The sequence below is a fragment of the Balaenoptera physalus genome, assembly GCF_965194825.1.
Source record: "Balaenoptera physalus genome assembly, chromosome: 6".
NCBI classification, from domain to species: Eukaryota; Metazoa; Chordata; class Mammalia; order Artiodactyla; family Balaenopteridae; genus Balaenoptera; species Balaenoptera physalus.
Genome location: NC_138885.1, coordinates 68695634 through 68717785, shown reverse-complemented (window position 1 = coordinate 68717785; position 22152 = coordinate 68695634). Strand labels below are relative to the sequence as shown.

The 22152-nt window shown below is 40.2% G+C and overlaps 1 long non-coding RNA gene across 1 annotated transcript in view; it reads left to right on the top strand.

Moving 5' to 3' along the window:
• The window catches only part of LOC309662610, a 592813-nt gene that overhangs the window by 564342 nt on the left and 6319 nt on the right, over nt 1–22152 (top strand). Inside the window, exon 2 of the long non-coding RNA XR_014264814.1 lies at nt 644–22086. This is a non-coding gene — a long non-coding RNA (uncharacterized lncRNA). The remainder of the gene's footprint in view (nt 1–643; nt 22087–22152) is intronic.

The following is a 22152-nucleotide window of genomic DNA, read 5'->3' as shown; positions in this document are numbered from 1 at the left end:
CAGGGGATTCTGATGTGGCTAAAGTGTTTGGGCCACTGTCCTGGTCTATTTTGACCGAGATGGGGGACTAGAGGTGTCTGTCTCACACATGGGCTTGACTGTCTGCTACCTATAGGTGGAACTAGGGAGCAAGGGCTGCCATCTGTTCCTCATGAGAGAGAGAAAAGAAATGGATTCAGTAACTACAAGAGTGAAAGTGGCATCTTCCTGCCATTTGGTGTGACTTTAGCCCCAAGGAAAGAGACCAGGAAATTCGTTATTGCAAGAAATGGATAGTTGTACCCATATCCTTGAAGAAGCAGGAGCAGAGTGATGCATTAGAAGTGGATTTCTCACTTCTTTGACCTTATGGCACCCTATTGTTATGATTGGAGTGCATACAAACCACTAAAACAACATATCTTACATGTTAAAGTAAATTGCCCTATTAAATGGCCTATATCTGATTTTTACCAGATACTACCACCTCAAGACAGTTGAGATGCCCTAGTTTGTTCCAAAACATGGCTGACAAATTACACTTTGAATTCTCAGATGTGCTGAGAATGATGTGTGTGCATCCTGCAGAGAGCAAAACCTGAGGCTATTCCCAGAAATTCCTGTAGAGTAGGGCTGGAAATAAGCAATGGACACATCCTCACAGTAAGCCTTTTTTTTTTTTTTTTTTGGCTGCGTTGGGTCTTCGTTGCTGCGTGTGGGCTTTCTCTAGTTGCAGTGAGCAGGGGCTACTCTGCGTTAAAGTGTGCAGGCTTCTCATTGTAGTGGCTTCTCTTGTTGCAGAGCATGGGCTCTAGGCGCACGGGCTTCAGTAGTTGTAGTGCGTGGGCTCAGTAGTTGTGGCTCGTGGGCTCTAGAGTGCAGACTCAGTAGCTGTGGTGCACGGGCTTAGTTGCTCCATGGCATGTGGGATCTTCCCGGACCAGGGATCGAACCCGTGTCCCCTGCATTGGCAGGCGGATTCTTAACCACTGCGCCAGCAGGGACGTCCTCACAGTAAGTCTTTGGTGCCTTTTTCACCCCCTTGCAGAACTTTCTGTATTATCCAGATTGCTTTGGTCTACTGGACAGAATTCCATATTCTAGATGTTTCCTAAGAATCCAACGTCTCCGTTTTCCTGTGTATTATTCTCTTATGACTCCAGGTTTGATGATTAAACGGATGGGAACTAAGATATCTGCTGGTATCTTACTCTCTTAGATGTAGGTCTTATTTCAACACTGCCAATCTAAAAGTATGAAAGCCCATGGTACAGGCTCTAGGAGATGTCTGTGAAGAGGACCATGAAGAGAAGCCAAACCAGGGCAAAGTGTGGGAGGAGAGAGTGAAGCATGTGTGAGGCCAGCAATCTTGGCATGTGGTGGGAAGGTGGCACTCATGCCCCTCCTTACTTCAGGTGACTGACTGTATTTCCCCCTCTGCTATGCTTTTGTGAGAAATTCAGTTTTCAAATAAAAATACCAAATAACCCTAATGAGGCAGTGGTTTACCTTGAATCAGCAATATTCTACATACATTTGCCTCACAGTGTGAACTGAGCAAACCTCCCCATTGTGTGAAGGAGCAGGCACCTCATTTGCTGCCTTTGGCTGAAGAGTTGCCATATTCAAAAGAACAAACACGATTTCCCTAGGATATAACTTTGAATGTGCTATGGTCAGTTCTCAGACTAAGCTTTTATATTAGTCATCTGGCATTTTTCTGAGTCCACATGGAAACCCCACTGTCTCATCCTACTGAATGTTCTCTGCAAAATACCACTGCATCAAATCCAAATGTCCTGAACTGCGTGGGAGAAAACCACAGAGGACACACTTCTGGCCCTGATTCCTGAGCAGACTTTCTCCAAAACCCGAGTGCCTCTTTGCCTGGGACCATCTACAGAGCAGTGCAGGGCCCAGGACAAATCCTCACCTCCACTTCCTAATATTTTTCTGTAAGGAAGATCAGATTTAAGTGAATGTCAAGGGGAGCAGAAAACTAGAAGATGTCACACAAAGGCATCATGATGCTGAGAGTGGGGACAGGGGTGAGTTGTAGGGAAGGAACACAGGCCCAGCATTCCCTCTGCTTGTGGGTCTATGAACTATCAGGGTTTTTAACACTGGTTACTTGACCTTGACAGTGAATTTTGAAACTCTATTTGAGGTTCTTTCTTTCCTTGGGAACAAATAGTATTGCTCTGAACGGTTTAGTAACTGTAGGGAGAATATGACATATGAGACAAAGGCAAGCAGCTTCTTTAAATTTCTTATTTTCAAGACCAAACAGACTTTGGGTCACTTGGCTTTTGGGGATCAGTCCATGGAAATTTCTGGGTTCTGATGCTGATGAGCCAACAATGGAAGGTTCTCCACAGAATTCGGAGGTGAATGATATCCCTGAAGCTGCTCTTCACTGGGGTGGCTTGTTGGAGTGACCTACCCAAATGGGTGTAGCCATAGGATGGGATGAGCCTCAGCTGGGATGTGGCTCCTACATATCAGACCTCTTGCCTGAGTGTTCCTTGTCTGTCTCTGCCCTTTTCTTCCCCCAGGTTTTTATAGTTGTGCCTCTTCCTGGTCTGATGGCTAATCACTATTACAGACACTCTTTCTGGGCATATCTCAGCTTCTAACCTAAGCTGCACAATTGTAGTGACCTCTTTCACCACGATTGTTACTGAACCAGGTTCAGTTTGCCTGTTGCTCAGCAAGCCAAAATGCTAAGACACCCAAGTTTGCAGCAAAGAGATTTATTTACAAGGCAGCCAAGTGAGGAGACAGGAGAACAAGCCTCAGATCTGCCTCCCCGAGGGCAAGGGGCTGGGGTATTTATGGGATGAATATAAAGAAGCAGGGCGGTCTGGGGCGTGGGGGGCATGGGCACTGTGGGGAAAGATGATTGGAAAAAGGGGTGGTAATTGTCACTCTGTGCAGGTGTAACTGAGCTATAGGCCTCTGCACGTGCTTAGCATGATCTGAGGGTGGAGTTTCACCCCTCTGATGTCAAAACATCATTAAGGGGACATTTATGCATGCCCAGTTGGAGGGTCCATGGTCCTATCCAGTCTTAACCAGCTCAGCTGGAACTAAACACAGCTGACTCCATTCCTGGAAAACAACTCAGGCAAACATCTTATTGTTTAGGCTCCCTGCTGCTTGGAGGATGTGCAGGTCTTTTGTAGCAACAATTAAAACTACCTTGATTAGTGAAGGCAGGTGAAATGGATTTGACTAATGATTACCCATGGTTTCAGTGTCCCCTATCTTTTGATCATTCCTCAGTCTTGAGGGAAGAGGGGCAACGACCACTCTGGGTACCTTCTGCTAATAAGGGGCATAGACCTCACAAGGGCTTGAAGAATGAAACAGTTTAGCAACTCATCATTTTCTGCAGTTCACAGGAATAACTTAAAAACAATATACATATTCTAATGAAGGCAAATTATTTGCTATTTTATAATTTTTATATTCACAGTCAAAACTTGCACAACATTCCCAAACCTCAATGGTAGAGACTTAATAAAAGGCTAAAGACATCCATCCCCACCAGCCCTACCCCTTCCATCTTAATAGGGTCCAATGAGTTCCCACACCAAGGAGGAGGTGTGGGGGGCACACCCTCCCAGGCATTGACTGTGTCCCACCCTATGGCACAAACGTCAGTCTAGCCTTCAGGTTGTCATGTGGCTGAATTCTATTCCCTACTGGAAGAAAGTGCATGCTGCCATTAGCAGCTGGGTTGCCCAATCCACTTCTGCTTGCTGGAAGAGAGTGGTATTTTTGCATTATCACTCCCCTCAGGTAAGACCTCTGCCCCAAAGACCTCGCCATCTTATTCCTAGCCTCAGGGCACTGACTTGGCTGCTACTGGTATTGCTGTGGCTCAGAACTGCACTGAGGTGCACTTTCTCCTCCTTTCTGTGTTCTCTTCTATCTCACTCCTCCTGTTTTCTTTGTCTCTCCCACATCATTATCCTGTCCCTCAGTACGATATTTTCCCACAGTTTTTCTTACTCTGTCTTCCTCTCCTTCCAGGAGATTCTGCCCTTATACAAAATGTCATCATCAAGCAAAAAACAGTAAACAAGAGGAAGTTTCCAAACAGTAAATTCTGTTTTTTAAAAATTTCCACATTAGTATCTGTGAGTCTAATTTACTATATTTCCAACTTTTTATTTTGAAAAATTTCAAACCTACCAAAAATTTCCAAAATGGTACAAGGAACACACATACAGCCATCACCTAGGTTCACCGGTTGTGAACATTTTGCCACATTTGTTTTCTCTTTCAGTGTGTATATATTCATTATTATTTCTTGTCTTGCTGAATTATGTAAGAGAAAGTTGCCGACATCATAACTCTTTATCCCTAAATACTTCAACATGTATCTCTTAAGAACAAGAACATTCTTTCACGTAACCACAACATAATTATCAAATGCAGAAAATTTAATAGTGGTACGATACTACTATCTAGGAATTCAGCCCTGTGAGTCTATTTAAATATTTGAAGGAAGAATCTGCATTTGGCTTTGGTTTACATAATCTAAAAATAGGGTTTTATTGTAGTTTCACCAAAATCCACATCAATAGGAATGGGTGGTGGCCTCAAGGAAATGCTTTTCCCCCCTTATTCCTTAATTGATTTCACTTACAGAATACATATACTGCTAATAACATCTATCAACCAAAGGAATTAGCTGATGAACTGTAGTGTTAAAATCATTGAGAAAGTATTGGTGGGGGTGTGTTCTAGACCCACAAAGATCAGTGCCTAGTTTGGAGATAACTTTCAGAGCCCTTACATGATATTTTGATATAATTAGATTTCCTGAGAACTCACATTTAGGGGCATAACCAATCCAGCTTCTTCCAGGGATATACTTATAGTAGATAACCCATTCAGAACAACAACAGAGACGAAGTTGAAATGGAACCCATAGCTCTTTGTTGTGTTTTTAAAGGGAGAGGTGTATGCTTATACATATGTCAACAAGCAGGCAGACATTGTGCAACACTGTTGGCTTAAGAGCATCTGTATTCCTGCATCCCAGACAAATAGCTCTGCCTGACAACCACTGAAGTCCAGGGTCAACTTGAGATGGATTGCACCAACAGGATTGGAATAAACCCAAAGAGACACCTTCCCAGCAACCCACCAAATCCAAATCAACACCCCTGGAATTTGTACCTTTCCTCGTTTGGTTGTTCTACTGCGACATTAAGAGGACATCCAGTCTTTTGCCAAAAGGGATTTGTCCTTTTTATCTAGTCAGGAGAGTGCTTCAGCTATTTGCATTTCTGAATTGCTTAGCTGCCCAAGCATGCTCTGTGTGTGCTGTTTGAAATGTGTCATTGAGGCACGTGACTGCTGTTCTCAAGCTGATGTTGGACTTTCTCCAACAAATATGGATTATGTTAAAGTCGGTTCTGAATTGACGAGGATATGTTAATAACTCCCAGATGGGCATCTCTGTGCTCTCCAGCAGGGAAATGCAAGCAGTCTATGGCAGGAGCAAGTGTTTGGCAGGTCCATCATTCCGTCATTAAAGGCCACATTATTACTTACAACTGTGCTTGCATGACAATAGCTGCTATGAGCCCAGCCTCAGATTCATCAGCACTAGGAATGTGCTTCTAGGTAAATTGTTTTCCAGGTGGGGAAAAATATTTTATATGAAATCTCCCTCTTCCTATCCCCAAATAAGATATTGTGAATGAGTCAAGAGGCAGGGTAGGAGGGGGCTGTCTATGCTGGTTCTTGGAGACCCAGGACAAGGCAAAGATATATGGCCAGGGATATATGTCTAAGGACCCTTGTGCAGAACAGCCCTTGCTCAATGAAGCAGCTTTTCTCAGTGGCTGTCCTGAGCTGTGTTCTTCAATGCAGACTTCCTGTCCTAGCAAGTTCCAGTTGGAAGAATTAATTATATTAGAGTTGTTTACATTGTGGGCGCAGCTTCCATTAATGGCATGTTTTATTTGTCTTTGATTCTTAAGCTATAGGATATGATTGTTTCACAGTTGTTTTTGAAAAGGAGATAAAAAAGGTGCATCTTTTGTAATCATATTTCTAGTCAAGAAAGAAACAGTATATTTGATGCTAAATACCCACGTGACAGCTATTACCTAGGAGTATGCAATCATGGACTATGTGGCTCTTACAGTTAGTTGTGATGAAATTGGATATTAAGATGAAAGGGAATAATTTGACAGAAAAAGAATCATTTTGGTGACTGTGTAGGCACTGCTACAGATTTGCCATATTTCAAAGTGGTGAGAGGCAACAGGGTCTCCATTTGCAGAGTAAATGCTGCATGTGCATTTCTTTCACTTATGATATAAAGTAATCTTTTATCCCAATGTATATGTTGTGGTGAGAATGACCAAGAACGATAAAAAGTAATTGAAAACATTCAGTTGCAGATGATACGCTTTCGCCTTTGCTCTAGGTCCCTATTTCAATAACAAGTAATCCAGCCAGAGCAAGTCCCCTTGCTTTCCAGTCAGGTATTTTATGATGTCATTTCACCTGATAGGCATATCTATATGTTCTCTTTTCCATTTAAAAGTATAAAACCACATCTGCCAATAACATTAGGAGGAACCAGTTAGGATTTCATTTTTTACAAGGCAGCAGCACTAAATGCCATTGATTCCCAGCATGCCCTGGTACATTTTTAATGCTAACGGTCGGGATTTTAAAACATTTCATTATAAGTCATTGAAAAATATCTTAAGATCAGCAAAAGAGTTCACAGAGCTTCTGCATTGAGCCTGCCTGAAGAGGGTTTGTATGGGTGTGGGACTGTGAAAGTTAACAATTTGGATATTCCAAAAGGGTGGAAGAAAGATAATCTAGATCACAAGTTTACCATAAGGCATTGGCCACAGAGCTCCCTGAAGGCTGCTGTCTCCAGACCATTTTTGCCGTCACCTGCATGCAACCTACCCCAGTCCTTTAGAAGTGTCATACTTCCTATCTGTGAATATCATGAAGTCTGATAGTCTAAGAGTTCACACAGCCCTGAAAGATTGTGTGTTTATTGAATATGTGTTCGACTCACCCTAACACTGAGGAATGTAAAAGACAGCCCAGTGGATTTGGGCCCACCAACCCCAATGTACAATGTACCCCTCCTTGCCTGAGCTGGCCCAAGCAACATAAAAGGGGGAAATTGGTGCTTAAAAGACACTATTAGTTTATTGACCCTGGGTATTTCTTAAGACTTCAGATGTACTTTTGTATCGTTAATATTTCATTAAAGAACCTCAATTAATGAATTTCTGTTAGTAGAAAGTTTGGGGAGTTGACAGGTACAATAAAAATAGAAGATACTCTTTTAATGGCCTTAGTTGAAACTTCCTGAGATACTATAAAACCCCAATTAGTTAGCTGAATATCACCAGTGGTTAATCATTGTCATTAGGTATTAATTAGGCAGCTACAGAGTGCTAGTAGACTCTCTGCAAAATTCACAAAAGCTACTGTTGCTGTTTGGGGGAAACTTACACTTCCAGGGTTGGTGATCTTTGTTGTTGCTACGTTTGTTGTTGCTACGTTACCATTTGTGGAATGAAGGACTTGGTATTTTGAAAGAGCTTTACAGTCTCTATAGCCTCAGTAGCTCATAACACACAATGTTACATTTACAGGAAAGGAAACCAACTTAGAAAGAGGTTATGTGGCTGAGCTGGCATTGCCGTCAAGACTTTTTGATACCCTTTTAAATGTTATGTCACCTTTGACAGAACATACCCTGACAACTCAAAACGGTATAAAATAGGAGAGTTTGAGAGTAGAGACCCTTGTGTAAAAGCACCAGTGGTATTAGTCAGAGATCAACACAGGCGAAGGGGCGAGTTTTCTGATTTTTCCTTCTCTACCCTTTACCATATAGGACAATATTCTTCTCATAATGGCACTCAACTTTCTGGATTGTTAAAAAGAAGCTTATAAGAGCAATTTAAAGTAATATGGGCATTTTAATATTGTGACACTTAATGCTACATAAAACCTTTGTTTCCTCCAGGTTTATTGAGCTGGTGTATTAGATTTCCTGCTGTATGAGCAGGAAGATTATGGTGGCTTAGGTCTAAGTATACTTTGGGGAGGCATTTTCTATTTTCTCTATAAATAGTCTTTCTAAAGCAACACAACTGTGTAACTATTAATGTTTATATTGCATTATACATCTTCCAAAGTTTACTATGCATAGTGTGTAGAGTATGGTAACCAAAGGAAATGTTTTTGTCTATGAAATAATCTAGGAATTGTCATTATCAAATAAATCTATTTTACTTATTTCATCAGTAGGATTTTCATGCTTTGGTGTTACATTACGGTGTTATGTTATTTCGTCTGTAAGCTTCTAGGGGCTAGAATTTATACATATATATGCACACATCCACATGTATGCATGTACATGTCATGTTTTGAAATAAAAGCTATAGCAGAACTGAAAGACTAACTTTAAAATGGAAATAATGTAATTTAGGTGAATCCAAAAAGGGGAGAAAACTTGGAAAATCTTGGTTTCAAGTGTATGGTTTTTACAGATAAAAAAATTTGATGAAGAGGGCTGTTGTTCAGAGCATGCATCAGAGCTTATTTTTCATACTGAAATAATTTCTCAGGCTTAATGAAACTAACCAAATCATTAATTCCCTTTTTAAATGGGCAGAATAATTCTCACAAGTGCATGGGAAATTGTAGCCCTGCAAAAGTACAGCACAGATGTCAACTTGGGTTGTACTTTTGTTCCTTTTCCTGGGGAAACATAACCAATGGTGAAATTGCATTGCTTTGTATGAGTAATTTAATGAGCAATTGCTTCAGAATTTATATGAAAAGGGCCCCAGACCCAGCACTACAGGTCCTCCCAGAGCCCCTTTTCCTTCCATACATAAATAGCCAGTTTCATTATGTTCAAAAACATAGCATGAGAGAAACCAATGTTGAGGGTTGTTACATCGAAAGAAATGAAAGATTATCTTCTCCAAGCAGCAGAAATTAGATGTATTGGGCCTACCTTTGAATCACTCTTAGCTTCAGATAGAACATGACGTATGGGTAATCTGCAATTTGCTAGGGGCATTGTTAGCATGCTTTGCCTCCGGGGTAGGATTTTAACCAGGCCTCCAGCAGCTGTGTGTTTGGCATCTCAGCCGCATTAGGTATACAGAACCCCCCTGCTATTATCCTGGTGAAACCTGTGCCAAGGCCCCTGGTGACACAATAGAGGTATTAGGTCAGATGAGTTACATTAAGTGGCAAGTGATAAATTCAAGATGACAATTCAAAACAGCAGTGTTTCTTCTAGTAATTAATTCCAGTGGTGCCTGAGGCAGAGCTTGGTTGCTGCCACTGGTGTGGCAATGCTGCGTAGCTAATGAGAAAACATTACAGCGAGGATTAGGGGCCTGTGCATTCTGGCAGGCTGAGGTCACTATGATTAGGAAATATTAACACAGACTTACTGTGATAAACCATATACACCCAGGAAATTTAATTTTTATTTTTTTCATGTAAAAACTGGTAAACACTATACAGTGTAGTGATTCACTAAGTGGGCTGTGGAGAGGGGTGAGGCATTCCACCCTGTGTCTGAGGCAGCCCCTCAAGGGCTATTGGGATGGCGACAAAAGGGCTTGCCAGAGCCACTGGCCCTTTTTTCTTCTGTCTGTGGACATAATGTCTTTGGCACATAGAGATGCTATAAAATGTTAGGCCTCTTTTACTTTTCTAAATGTGACTTAATCAAGACCTTTTGTTATGTGACTCACCCTCCTTGCTTAAGAAATGACTGCACCGGTTGTATGGTGGTCTTGTCAAGCAGTGGACAAGGTGTTTACCTCCTCTTGCTAAGTCCTCAACAAGGGTACCTTTGATTTCATAGTGCTATCAAGTTTTCAGAGGGCTTGCTCACATTTATTCTCAGTGCCAAACCATCCTGTGACCTATGTAGAAGGAGTGATGCTACTCCAATCGGATAAATGAGAAACTTGAGGCCAGAGTAGTCAAGGGAATGGCTTGAGATCAAACAGTCAGGTGGCCCATGTTGGGCCTAGAACTCAGCACAAAACAGCTAGGATGTTGCTTATCTGAATGTCTTATAGAGAAGGATGCAGAGCCAACAGTCAAAGCTGTTTCCTCTAAGATTCCCAAGGAATATTCTGCTGGGCATCCTTTTGTGCATATACACGTATGTGTGCATGAGCATACATACATGCACACATACATATACACACACACACACACAAAATGGGAGCTCATTCCTAGTGAAGGACTTTTAGTTTGAGCAACTACAGATGTCTTACAGTGTATTGGATATATGGCCTATAAAATACCTATTAAACACTTTGCCTTTGGCACTGAAAAATGAACTGCTTCTAGAGGTAAGACTGTCTCCTTATCACCTGCCATAAATTGGCTCTGGTGTTTGATACTCAAGTTCAGTATGTGCTCTGTCCCATACGTATGTGTGTGAGTGAAGGGAGATGAGTAGAAAGGCCATTAGCAACACGTGTTCTCTGAAATGTTGAAGTGCTACCAGACACTCACTTAACATCTTTATGTCCTGAGCTTCTTAGTTTATTAAGAAGTCGATTACATTTTAGAGAAAATAAGAAAAACTATAAATGCAATGTATTTTCTTGTTTTTCTGAATTCTATATAACAGATGATATTGATCTTGCATTAATGACAATGAAATTTAGCTAGTTCCATTTTCTAAAATTGTAGAAATAATGGAGTGAGCTCTTACTCGATGATAGTAGAAGAGGGGAGGCTCAGTTTCAACGAAGGAACAATTAAAAACCACTCATAATGTCTATGTAACTCTTGTCACTTTGTGTATGAGAAAGAAACAGGAAAAGTCAATATTTAGCAAATAAATCTAGCATTTCTTTACATGTTTTGAGATGATGATTTGAAAAAGCACCAAAGAGTTTCTAGAAAACGTTTTCTTAACTCTGTAATTGAAGTGAGCAAAAATGAAACTCTTATGAAAATAAGATGCCCACGTTAGTAAAGGAGCAGGTGGAATGGCCCACCCCGATCCCTGGATCATCCGCAGCAGGCATGAGTGAATGAACTAATGTGTGATGAAAGGCAATGAATTTGCGTGAACTCAAATGGTTTTTAATCTTAATTTTTATATTTTAACCTTGAAATAGTCCAATCTTTTTGCTTACTTAAGTTTCCATAGTTGAACAAGAGCATTATGCAAATCATTTTCTGGAGACTAAAAATCTATTGAGAAAAAAATAAAACTTCAGAAATGTGTAGGAATTCATAGTTCAAAAATATGACCCTAAATTGACTTCCATTTTAGGTAAGGAAAGAATACTGTATTTCCTTTCTAAGTGCTTAAAATTATATTGTGTTCAATTTATATCATACTGTTTTATGATCTAACTTTATCTGTAAGTTCACAGTTAAGAATTTAAAATATTCCTTTAGTTAAGAGGAAAGGAAATTCACATGTCAGGCTTTGGATGGGATGTTCTTTTTTCCCAAAGACAAGTCAGAAAATAAAAAGTTTCTAATGTTTTGAAGCTTGTCACATGTCTAAATCACTAGACAGGTTTTACTACTTAAAACAATGCCAAATCTTACATAGAAAAGGTTCTAGAGCAAAACTGTTACTTCATTTGGATTCAAACCTGCTCTCGCCTTCTGTCTGATCATCTTTTTTTTAATTAGGCACTTGGGTATTCCATGCAAACCTGAAGCCTATCAGAAACCAGGCAATTTCTTCTTTGTTTCTGCCAAGCTTCAAGTTTCTCAGAGTCTCACATTTTAAAATATTTTCTGCTGTGCTATGAAAGGAAGAGCACTGTACTGGAAGCCCAAAGATCTGGGTTCCAGTTCTGGCCCTACCTCTGACTCACTGTATGAATTGTAGGCCTCAGTTTTCTCATCTGTGAAATGAGAGAGAAGGTTTCCAAACTTGTCCTCAATCACATCATATGCACTTAGAAGGCTTTCTTTTTAAAAACTTATTTAGAGAGTATTTAAATTATATAAGTAATTTGTGCTTATTTTAAGAAGTCAAGCAAAATGGACATATAAAGAAAAAATTTGGTAATGCTCCACCCTCTTCTGACTTAAACAAAATAGAAGTTTATTTCTCCTCTCACCTAAAAGATGTCCAGAGGTAGGATGTCCAGGGCTGGTGTAGTGGCTGCAGGGTGTCATCAGGAACTCAGGCTTCTGTCTCTCTGTTCCACTATCCTAGTTCATAGCTGCCATTCTCAAAGTCATCTCATGATTCAAAAATGGCTGTTGGCGCTCCAGCTAACAGAGACATACTGATGGCCAGAAGAAAGAAGAAAGGCAGAAGAAATAAAAAAGAAGTAGGAGAATCCCTCCCATCTGAGTTATCTCCCATTAAGCACACAATTTTGTCTACATCTTATTGGCTGAAACTGAATTACATGATCACAGTCATAGCAAAGGAGGCTGGAAAATGTAGTATTTTATTCTGAGTGGTAAGATGCCTGGATAACAGCTAGTTATAATTCTAAAGAGGAAGGAGGGTATGGCTAAAGAAAGGCAATTGGCAACGTCTTCACCAGTGCATATCTTTCCATACTTGTTTTTCGTGCTCGTACAAACATATACAAATGTATAGAGTTTTCATTTGGTGGTTCTTTAGTGGTTGTTTATTAAAATGGATGGTATTGTACACGTTTTTGTATAACTTGCTTTTTTTCCTCTGAATGTATTATCAACATCCACCAAAGTCAGTGTATGGAGATTGGACTTATTCTTTTCAATAATTACGTAATGTACCATAATATGAATTTATCCTAACATATTTAACCAGTCCCCTACTGATCAAATTCAAACTTTCCCTACTGATCAACATTCAAAAAAATGTTGAAGTAAATATACATACATCTTGAGCCATGTTTTCTTACATTTTAAAAATTATGAATGCCATCATATACACAAATAAATATATACAATGTATATGCCCTGTTTATAGAAAAACAAAACAAATGCATGTGTATCTACCACTCAGTTAAGAAAAAATAATTATTATTATTTAAAAATTATTTTAATTATAATTATTTTTTAAAAATAATTATTTTTAAAACCCATACACTATTCACACATAACATACCTCTCCTCCTTTCCAAATTATCTTGAATTTTATTATTTCTTTGCTTTTCTTTATAATTTTACTACAGATAAATATACTCTTAAAATATTATTTTGTTTTGCTTGTTTTTGTTCAAATATATCAATGAAGTTATATTGTATGTATACTTCTGTGACTTTATCTTTTTTTGCCGTACATTATTTTATGAGATTTATTGATGCTGAATGTATGTAGCTATCGCTTATTAATTTTCACTTGTGTATAGTAGCCCATTGTATGAATATACCACTATTTATCTTTTCCCCTGGTAATAGACATTTGTTTACATTTTTTTTGCTAACACAAAAATGCTCTTTTATCCATTCTTGTTTGTTCTTATTTTCTTGTGCATATGTGCAAGAGTTTCTCTTGGTTACATACTCTGGAATACAGTTCCTAAGTCATAGGGTATATAAGTGTATTTTTCCCCCAAAGTATTTATCCCAAATTACACTACCACTGGCAGTGTGTAAGCATTACTGTTGTTACACATCTTTGTCAAAAGTTAGTAGCATCAGACTTAAATTTTTGCCAGGCTAGATACAAAATTATCTGGAAGGCTTTTAAAAAGTTCTTTAGCTCTAGAGATATTGATTGAATAGGCCTGAGTTGGTCATTTATGGAGGGTCCTGGCATCCATACTTTAATAAATTCCTGGTTTATTCTGATGCTCAGCCATGTATGGAACCACATGTCTAGACTGATCTTTAAGCCTCCTTATAGTGTGACTATTTCCAGATTCTCTGTTGCCTTTCATTGCCCACAATGATGCCACCATCTTCGTCTGGGAGTCTTTTTCTGCAGAGTTCTTTGCATTTCCATTTCTCCTTCTTTTCCACTTCCCTAGCAAATATATAAGCCCTGAATCAAGTCCTTATTATTTTGTGCCAAGATTAGAAGTGACATAGAAGGTGGTTACATTCACAGACTCTGGAGTGAGTCTGGGTTCAAAAACTGGCTCTGCCACTTACTAGCAGAGTAACCTTCAGTCAGTTACCTTCTCTGAGTCTCTGTGTCTTCAGTTGTAAAATGAGAATGATAATAAAAGTACCTATCACATGGGGAATGTGTAGATTAAAGGAGTTAATATATGTAAGGATATTAAAACGGTGCCTGGCACAGGGTAAACACTCAATGAAAGTTATATAATAATAATAACAATAATTATTATTGTTATAGTTCCTGTTACTTCAACTGCCTCCTGGAGGAGTATGGGGAATTTGAAAGAGAGAGAGCCTCATTGACAAGCTGTCTTCTAATTCATCTCTCTTTACATAGAGTGCTAAAATAATCTTCTACCGGCACTATTTCATCATATTCTCCACTGTTCAAGGATGTGCAATGGTCCCTTTTGCATGTCTTGGGGAAATAACTCATCAAACGCTCATGGAAACATCCATGGTATGAGGCATTTGCTTCACTTGAAAGAAGCAGTTTTCCCTTTTTCTTTCTGTTCCAGTGTAGTTTGTCTTCGACAATACTTAACAAGTGTCTTAGGTAAATTGTATTAGTCAAGATGCTGGTTCAGCTGCTTTAACAAAGACCAAATAACAGTGTTTGACAAGGGAGAAGTTTACTTGTGTCTCACTTAACACCAAGATTGTAGGCAACCTGGGAAGTGAGTGGCTACGTTTCATGAAGTTTGATCCTGGTACCGTCCCCCTTGTTGCTATACCATTCTCTAGTGCAGGGGTCAGCAAAATTTTCTATAAAGGGCCAGAGAGTAAATATTTTAGGTTTTGGGGGCTAATTGGTCTCTGTTGCAACTACTCAACTCTGCCATTGGTGCATAAAATCAGCCATAGTCAAAACATAAATGATTGGATGGTTATGTTCCAATAAAACTTTATTTATGAACACTGAAATCTGAATTTCACATAATTTTCATGGGTCACAAAATATTGTCCTTTTAATTTTTGAATCATTTAAATATGTAAAAACAATCCTTAGCTTGTAAGCCATATAAAAACAGGTGGTGAATTTGGCCCATGGACCATAATTTGCTGATTCCTGTTGCAGGGAGTTGCTCTAATCTGCAAGATCAAATATAGTTCACTACCACTATACCCACAACCCAGCCCCCAAGAAATGGGGACAGAGGCAGCAAATGACAATCATCTTCCTTTAAATAGAATCATAATTCACCTACATTGCTTCTGCTCACATTCCACTGGCCAATGCACTGTCAAATGGCCATCCATACCTAGTTGCAAGGGAGTATGGGAAATATAATCTCTAGCTGGGCTGCCATGTGCCTAGCTAAAACTTTAGGGGTTTTAATATTAAACAGGAAAGAGGGGAGTTTGGATACTGAAGGGCAATTAGCAATCTCTGCCACAGCACTTGGGAATTGAATTGGAATAATGACAGGAAGATTAGCTCCTAGACTTGGGGTCCTTTGAGGTTTGTCTTCTTGTCATTGCCAAGAATGAGATCTATGATGCTCAGTGACTATAAAATAAGTCCCCTTCACTGTCCATGAGACACACATGATGGTTGTAGGACTCAGGGGGAAAAGGTTGCTGGTCATCTAACTGGGAACAATCACTATAGAACATAGTCAGTATTATCAAGCCACTTGGTTGATAATTGTGATTTAACATTAAAAATGGGTGTCAAAAATCACTTCAGAAGCAAAGTTCTTTTTGCTATTGGTTTTTATCCTCCACTTACATTTTTTAAGTTAAGAATGTAGATATCTGGTAAACCTTAATATAATTATAATCCAGCATCCCTTGTCTAGATGTTAACATTGAGACTGGCTACCTGACTCCCAGCCCCAGATTTTCAGCTCATGCTGGAAGAAGAAGCAAGGGCAGGAAATGGATATGCACTGAGCCTGTTCTTCTAGTCAGGAAAATAGCTCTCTAGATAGACTCAACCTGTAAACTTTCAATCTGACAAGAGGTAAAAATCTTTTTTTTTAGCTAGGTACATTGCTACCCTGAAAAAGCTGAGGTCCTGTTGGTAAGCGGAAGGATAGATTAGTTGTTGGATGGACAACTCACTGTCTCTATCCTGTCCAATGCAATTGTTAAGTCTGAAACAGATTTATTGAGCACCTACTATGTGCGGGACACTTCACTGAGCCCTGGGAGGGCAAAAATTAATAATATAAAACGTCTGCTTTTGAGGAGGGAATAGTCTAGAAGGGAAGACAGATTAGCAAACACATAATGATCATTTAGTATGATAATAGAAGTGTGTGTAAAGGACAGAAAGAACTGAGAGCAGGTAGTGATTGACCCTAACTTTGGGATGGTGAGAAAGAAGGTCAGAAATGAATTAGTATCAACAGAAACATTGGAAGGAGAATAGCATCATCTTTCTCCCAGAGAATAGAATCTGGTTATGAATGGAATATCATCCCATTCTGCATGTATGTGATATGAGAGTTTGATTTGATGTGAGAATGATCACATCAACTGTGTGGGAGAGTGCACCTGTGTGTATGTGTGTGCTTTCACATGCACACATCAGTACCAGGAATTATACTGTTTCCCCCAGGGGTCTGAGGCTTACTGCCTGCAGTTGGTATTACGTGTACTTACTTACCATGGTGCAAGAGCTTCTCCCAATCACAAGGGCCATTTTCACAAGCTCTACCTTGTCAAAAAATATGATTTGTACACATATAAAAATGTGCATGGACTATGTATGCTCATTTCTCTTATTTAGTGCTCACCTGGTAAGAGGTAAAATTAAATGCATTTCTTAGGGTATGGGGAACTTATAAGCCAGAAATTTCCCTTTTTATTTCTCAAATTAAAATGGCTTGGCTGTTGTTACATGGCAGTATTTCTTTTTTTGTTTACCCTGAATGCTGCCTGTGTTTGCATATTGGATTTAGGCATCATACACCCCCAACAGGCATTAAAAGCAAGAAGTGGAAGGCTTGGAGAATATAGAAATGCTGAGAGATGACAGGCTTTTGCTGCAGTTGGAAGCTGGGGAATAGATAATTACATCATTGTCTCTCATTCTGTTCCCACGTGGACTTGCTTAAATGTCATTTCCAACTGCAGGTTCTCACTCTTTCCTACCTCGGAAACCTTATTCAACCTGTGCTCAGATCATGAGAGCGGCACCTGGCTCAGAGTGCGCTCCGTGGGGAATTCCTATTCAGGCATCGCCGGTCTTGACCTGGCTATTGTTGTTTGTGATACTTACTGGTAAAGTTTCTCAATCAATACAACATCAGCCCAAGGAGCTCCTGGGAATGGAAGCCTGCGGCAGCGTACTTAATCTTGGAGCCAGCTTGTGCTCTCTGCTCGGCTGCTAAACTGGGTAGTTGGCCTACTTGATGTGGCATTATTGCTGCTGAGGTCAGATGTGAGCGGCTGGGTGAGTGCTGATGAATGGCTGTTTGTGATGAAGCGCCTCTCCCGCCCACCAGGAGACATTTAATAATGATAGACCATAACTGCACTTGCACAAAAATCTGTGCCGCTTGTTTGTGAGTCTTCTGGGCTGGAGGTGTAGAAGGATTGGCATTATGATAGAAGGAAGCTTTGAAAGTGGTATTTTTTTTTGGATTAAACATAGAAAGGGCAGGGGAGAAGCTTAGGAACTGTTGCAGTATTTTAAATGATAGTAAATGAAGTTTTCCCTCCCTGCTCAGAGAAGGCAGCTGTTACACACACGTTCCATCACTTCATGTTGTCCTTCCTCTTCCTATTCACCCTTTGTTTTAGCATGACTTCTAGGCAGTGTGGAAAAAAATAAATGGGAAATTATTTTAGTTTTATTAAAATGGACCATTATGATATGTTCATTATTGAGGGAGTAATTATTCAGAATGTGAAGCATGGATTTGGCAGTTAACACCCACTAAGATGAAGGAGAAATTAGTATCTAAGTAATAATTGAACATAGTGTTCACCCCCATTGTTTAGAATATAACACTACGAAGCCCAAATAATTATAAAACCGTTGTCCTGCAGGAGGTTTCAGTGCATTATTTATCTAGCTGTTTCCTGTTCAGTCCAATCCTTTTTTTAGTAATCAAAGGAAAAATAAAAATGCTTGGAGTGACCTAAATATTGTTATAAATGAAGGCAGGTTTCTCTGTAAATAAATAGACCACAAAATATTGTCAAGAAAATAATCAAAAATGTAAATGTTGGGTTCAGACAGAATCTACACAAAATCAGAGGGCTTCATTAAATACTTGATTACATGGCAATTATCTAATGACTAGGGGAGTGATGTTGGGCTTTTCAGAGGTGTTATTAGCTTACCAAGACGCTGGACTGTGTGTTTAGAAAAGGTCTGTGAATAATAGTTACATGTTCTGGGCAGAGCCCCCGGTTTACTCATTCTTTATCCCAGGACCTAGCACAGTGCCTCATGCAAAGAAGGTCTGCTGTAAGTATGTATGGAATGAACAGAATGAGGGAGAAAATGAAATGAAGTAGAGGGTGGTTTGGGGATACACCTTCTGGGAATAGAAGAACTGATGCTCTTCCAACTCTGCAAGATTATATTTTTCCATCTCTCTAGTACTGAGGATTAGTCTATACTAAAGATGTTAAACTACTAATGTTTGGTCTGAATGCGGTGAAATCATTTTTTCAAATATTTGAGGTAGATTTCAATTCACCTTTATGATTGTACCTGTTTGCATGGCAAACAGTCCTTCCAAATGTGCAAAGAAAATTCAGCTTTTTCATTTTCCATGTCTGATGAAGTCTTTTTTATGCACTCCAAACCTACTGTGTCGCCAGGACAGAGTGGATGTGGGGAACACCTCAGTCCAAATTGTTAAATTCAGTTCCAAGCAACAATTTCAATAGACTATTTAGGTATTGCAGACTTTCTGATTTTCTACCATTCTTCCTGTGCCCCTCAGGTACAGTTTTGTGGGTGTCTGCAGGGAAGGGTTTACACAACCTCCTGGTGGCGTGGAAGAGGTGTCTTTGGACGACAGGCTCAGGTCATTGTACTGCCCTCTAGTTCCTGAGAAGTGGATATTCCATGTCCTCCAAGTCTCTGGGGGCCCTGAGGGCATCCAGTGCTGACCTCTGCAGCGGCTATAAACTTGTGGTCTGTTCACTTGGCTCCATCTCTGTCTGGTGAATTGGCTCCAGCTTGATCTTAGAGATTCTGTGCATGCCCTGAAGCCTGGTTGCTGTCTCCATTTATTCCCGGCCCAGACAACCTGCCCTATAGGTTGTGACTTCAGGGCTCCTCAGCTTCCACCGGGGGGATCCTTCATGTATGATCCCTGTATTGGCACAGGCCCTCCTGTGGCACAGAGGAGATGGTGTGGGGCTCTTCCATGCACTGGCAGCTCAGGAGTGCCAACTCAGGTGTTTTCTTTGCTTGGCCAGATAGCAGCCCCCGGTTGTTGTGAAGGCATCCTGTGAGGTCATCTCCTTCCCAAGCCTCACATAAGAAGTGGAGAAAACACCTCTCTGCTTTTGGCTTTCCTGGACCTCTCTAACACACCTCCCTCCAAGACTTGGGCACAGAATGGAGGGAGACAAAAGATACATATCTCCTCCTCTTATCTCTAGCCTCCTCTTTCCCAATAAGCCCTCAAGGCCTGCAAGATGAAGAAAATTTGTTCCCTCTTCCGGGCATAGAACTTCTCCTCCTCCTTCCCAGCTGTCATTCCCTGTGTTTCCCTGAGTCTATAATAGTGACACAGTTGGGGAGAGTACAACTAAAGGGAGGAAGGAATAATAAACAGTTTTTGAAATATTATGCCCCCGATATGTACCTTTGTTTCACTTCTCTCTAGTTACAATATTTTTTCTCTACACCTCAGTAACACACAGCCAAGAAAACGCTTAAACCTGAGTTTGGCATCATATGAAGTGTAGTGGTTTGAATGATGGCTCCCAAAAATATATGTCCACATCCTGGAAACTGTGAATGTACTCTTACCTGGAAAAGGGATCTGTGCAGATATAATTAAGCTAATGATCTCAAGATGAGATCATTCTGGATTACCAGGTGGACAGAGAAGACATGGAGGAGAAGGCCATGTGGAGACAGAGGCAGAGATTGGAGTGAGGCCCATAAGCAAGGAGTGCCAACAGCCAGCAGAGGCTGGAAAAGGCAAGGAATGACTCTCCCTACAGCCTCTGGAGGGAGCACAGCCTTGCTGACACCTTGATTTCAAACCTCTAACCTCCAAAACGGCAAGAGGATACATTTCTGTTGCTTTAAGCCACCCAAATTGTGGTAATCTGTTTCAGCAGCCACAAGAAACTAATACCTGAGGTGATATCACATTGGTTTCCCCAGCCATAATCTGTTGATTATGAACTTTGTGAGTGTCCAATATATACGTTCTGACTGGATTCCTTGCAGTATTTCTCAATTGCCTCCTCATGCTATTTCCTTTTTCTCAGAAATAACCCATTTAATTTTACAAACATTTATTGAGCACTTACTAGGTGCCAAACACTAGGTGTGTTTAGGAGACAAAGATAAATAAGACCCAGTTCTTTCCCTTCTAGAGATTATGTGCCTGTGTCTGGTAGTCTACGAACATAGTGATATATCTTTGGTTTACTCTGGAATTGGGATTCCAAATGGACCTGTTTTTATGCCTCTTTTTTTATCCAGCTGAGTAATTTCTATACAAATCTGAACCAAGAAATTTCAGTGTTTTTAATGCCGGCCCAGTTTTCAATCTTTCTTCCCAGGATCATCAAATTATTCCCTGTTTTCTGACAACAACTCCCCAGAATAACAATAATAAGGACAAATATCTCTGGATAATAAGATAACCTGGGAATTAAAGCATGTACCAACATTCATTTTGCGGTGATTAGGCTGTGTTGACTGGACTAGGCTGGATAACAAGTACTAATCAATGTACACAAATGCAGATTAGAGCAATTCTGGGACTATCCGTGGGAACCTTCAGAGATCACCAAGATCATTAAGTTCAAACACAGATTTGGTCTCAGCCACATCTTTAATTTATCGAGTGCTCTGTGAGGGCTGGGTTTACATGATAAACTGCACCCTGTTGGATCTCCAGGGTGCACTTGGGACCATGGGGCAGGAATTACGGGTGTAGGTATTAGGTGTTCTATATTAACAAAAAGAAAAGAAAGCCAAAAAGCTAAAGATCTAGTAGTATGCCAGTGATTCTGTATCTTTTAAAAGATAGCAAGAAGCTGAGAATCTAGAACTGAGTCATTGATTCAGGCCCCCACTCTTGCTTCCAAGAGAGGAAGGATTGCACAGAAGAAGGAGCTTTGGAATAAAGAAGACCTGGTTTTAAATCAGGGCTCTGAATTTACTACCACACAATTTGGGGCAAGTGACCTCTGTGCTTCAGTTTTCTCACCTGAAAAATCGAGAAACTGTTACTTACCTTTTAGGCTTATTAAAGGATTAAAAAGTAGCATTTGCAAAATGCCTAGCACCATGCCTGGCACTTAGTGGTCAGCTGAGAGAAAACTGTTGTTATTATTCCCCATCTTACTCCTGTTCGTCATTTTAACTGAAGCTGCCAGGAACGAGGAGTGTCAGGCTTTTACTGATGCAGAGAGTGGGGGCCTTTCTATAAGGAAAAAGAGAGGGTTAAAAAGAGAGATAAGGGTCAATTAGTCAAGAGGCATCAGAATGCACAGGCAGTCACCTGGCCTGGCCTAGGAGTCAGGACACCTGAGTTTTAGCCCAGGTTCTGCTGATCTGCTAGGTGACCTGGGGGAAATAAGGTAACCCCCTGTGACTCAGTTTCCTCACCAGTTAAATGTAGGATTTGAACTAAATTAGTGTTCTTAAACACCCACCTAAGAACTTATGCTAGTCCATGACCAAGTTTTTATTGGTGTATATTAAACTAAGAAAAATAAGAACACTCAAGGCAGTTTTTCATCACACTAAGCTGATCACATTCAAAGCATTACCTTTAATCTGCAATTACATCTGTCCTGACTTTTTGATGTTATAATGTCCTTTTAAGAAATGATGGGGGGGCTTCCCTGGTGGCGCAGTGGTTGAGAGTCCGCCTGCCAATGCAGGGGACATGGGTTCGAGCCCTGGTCTGGGAA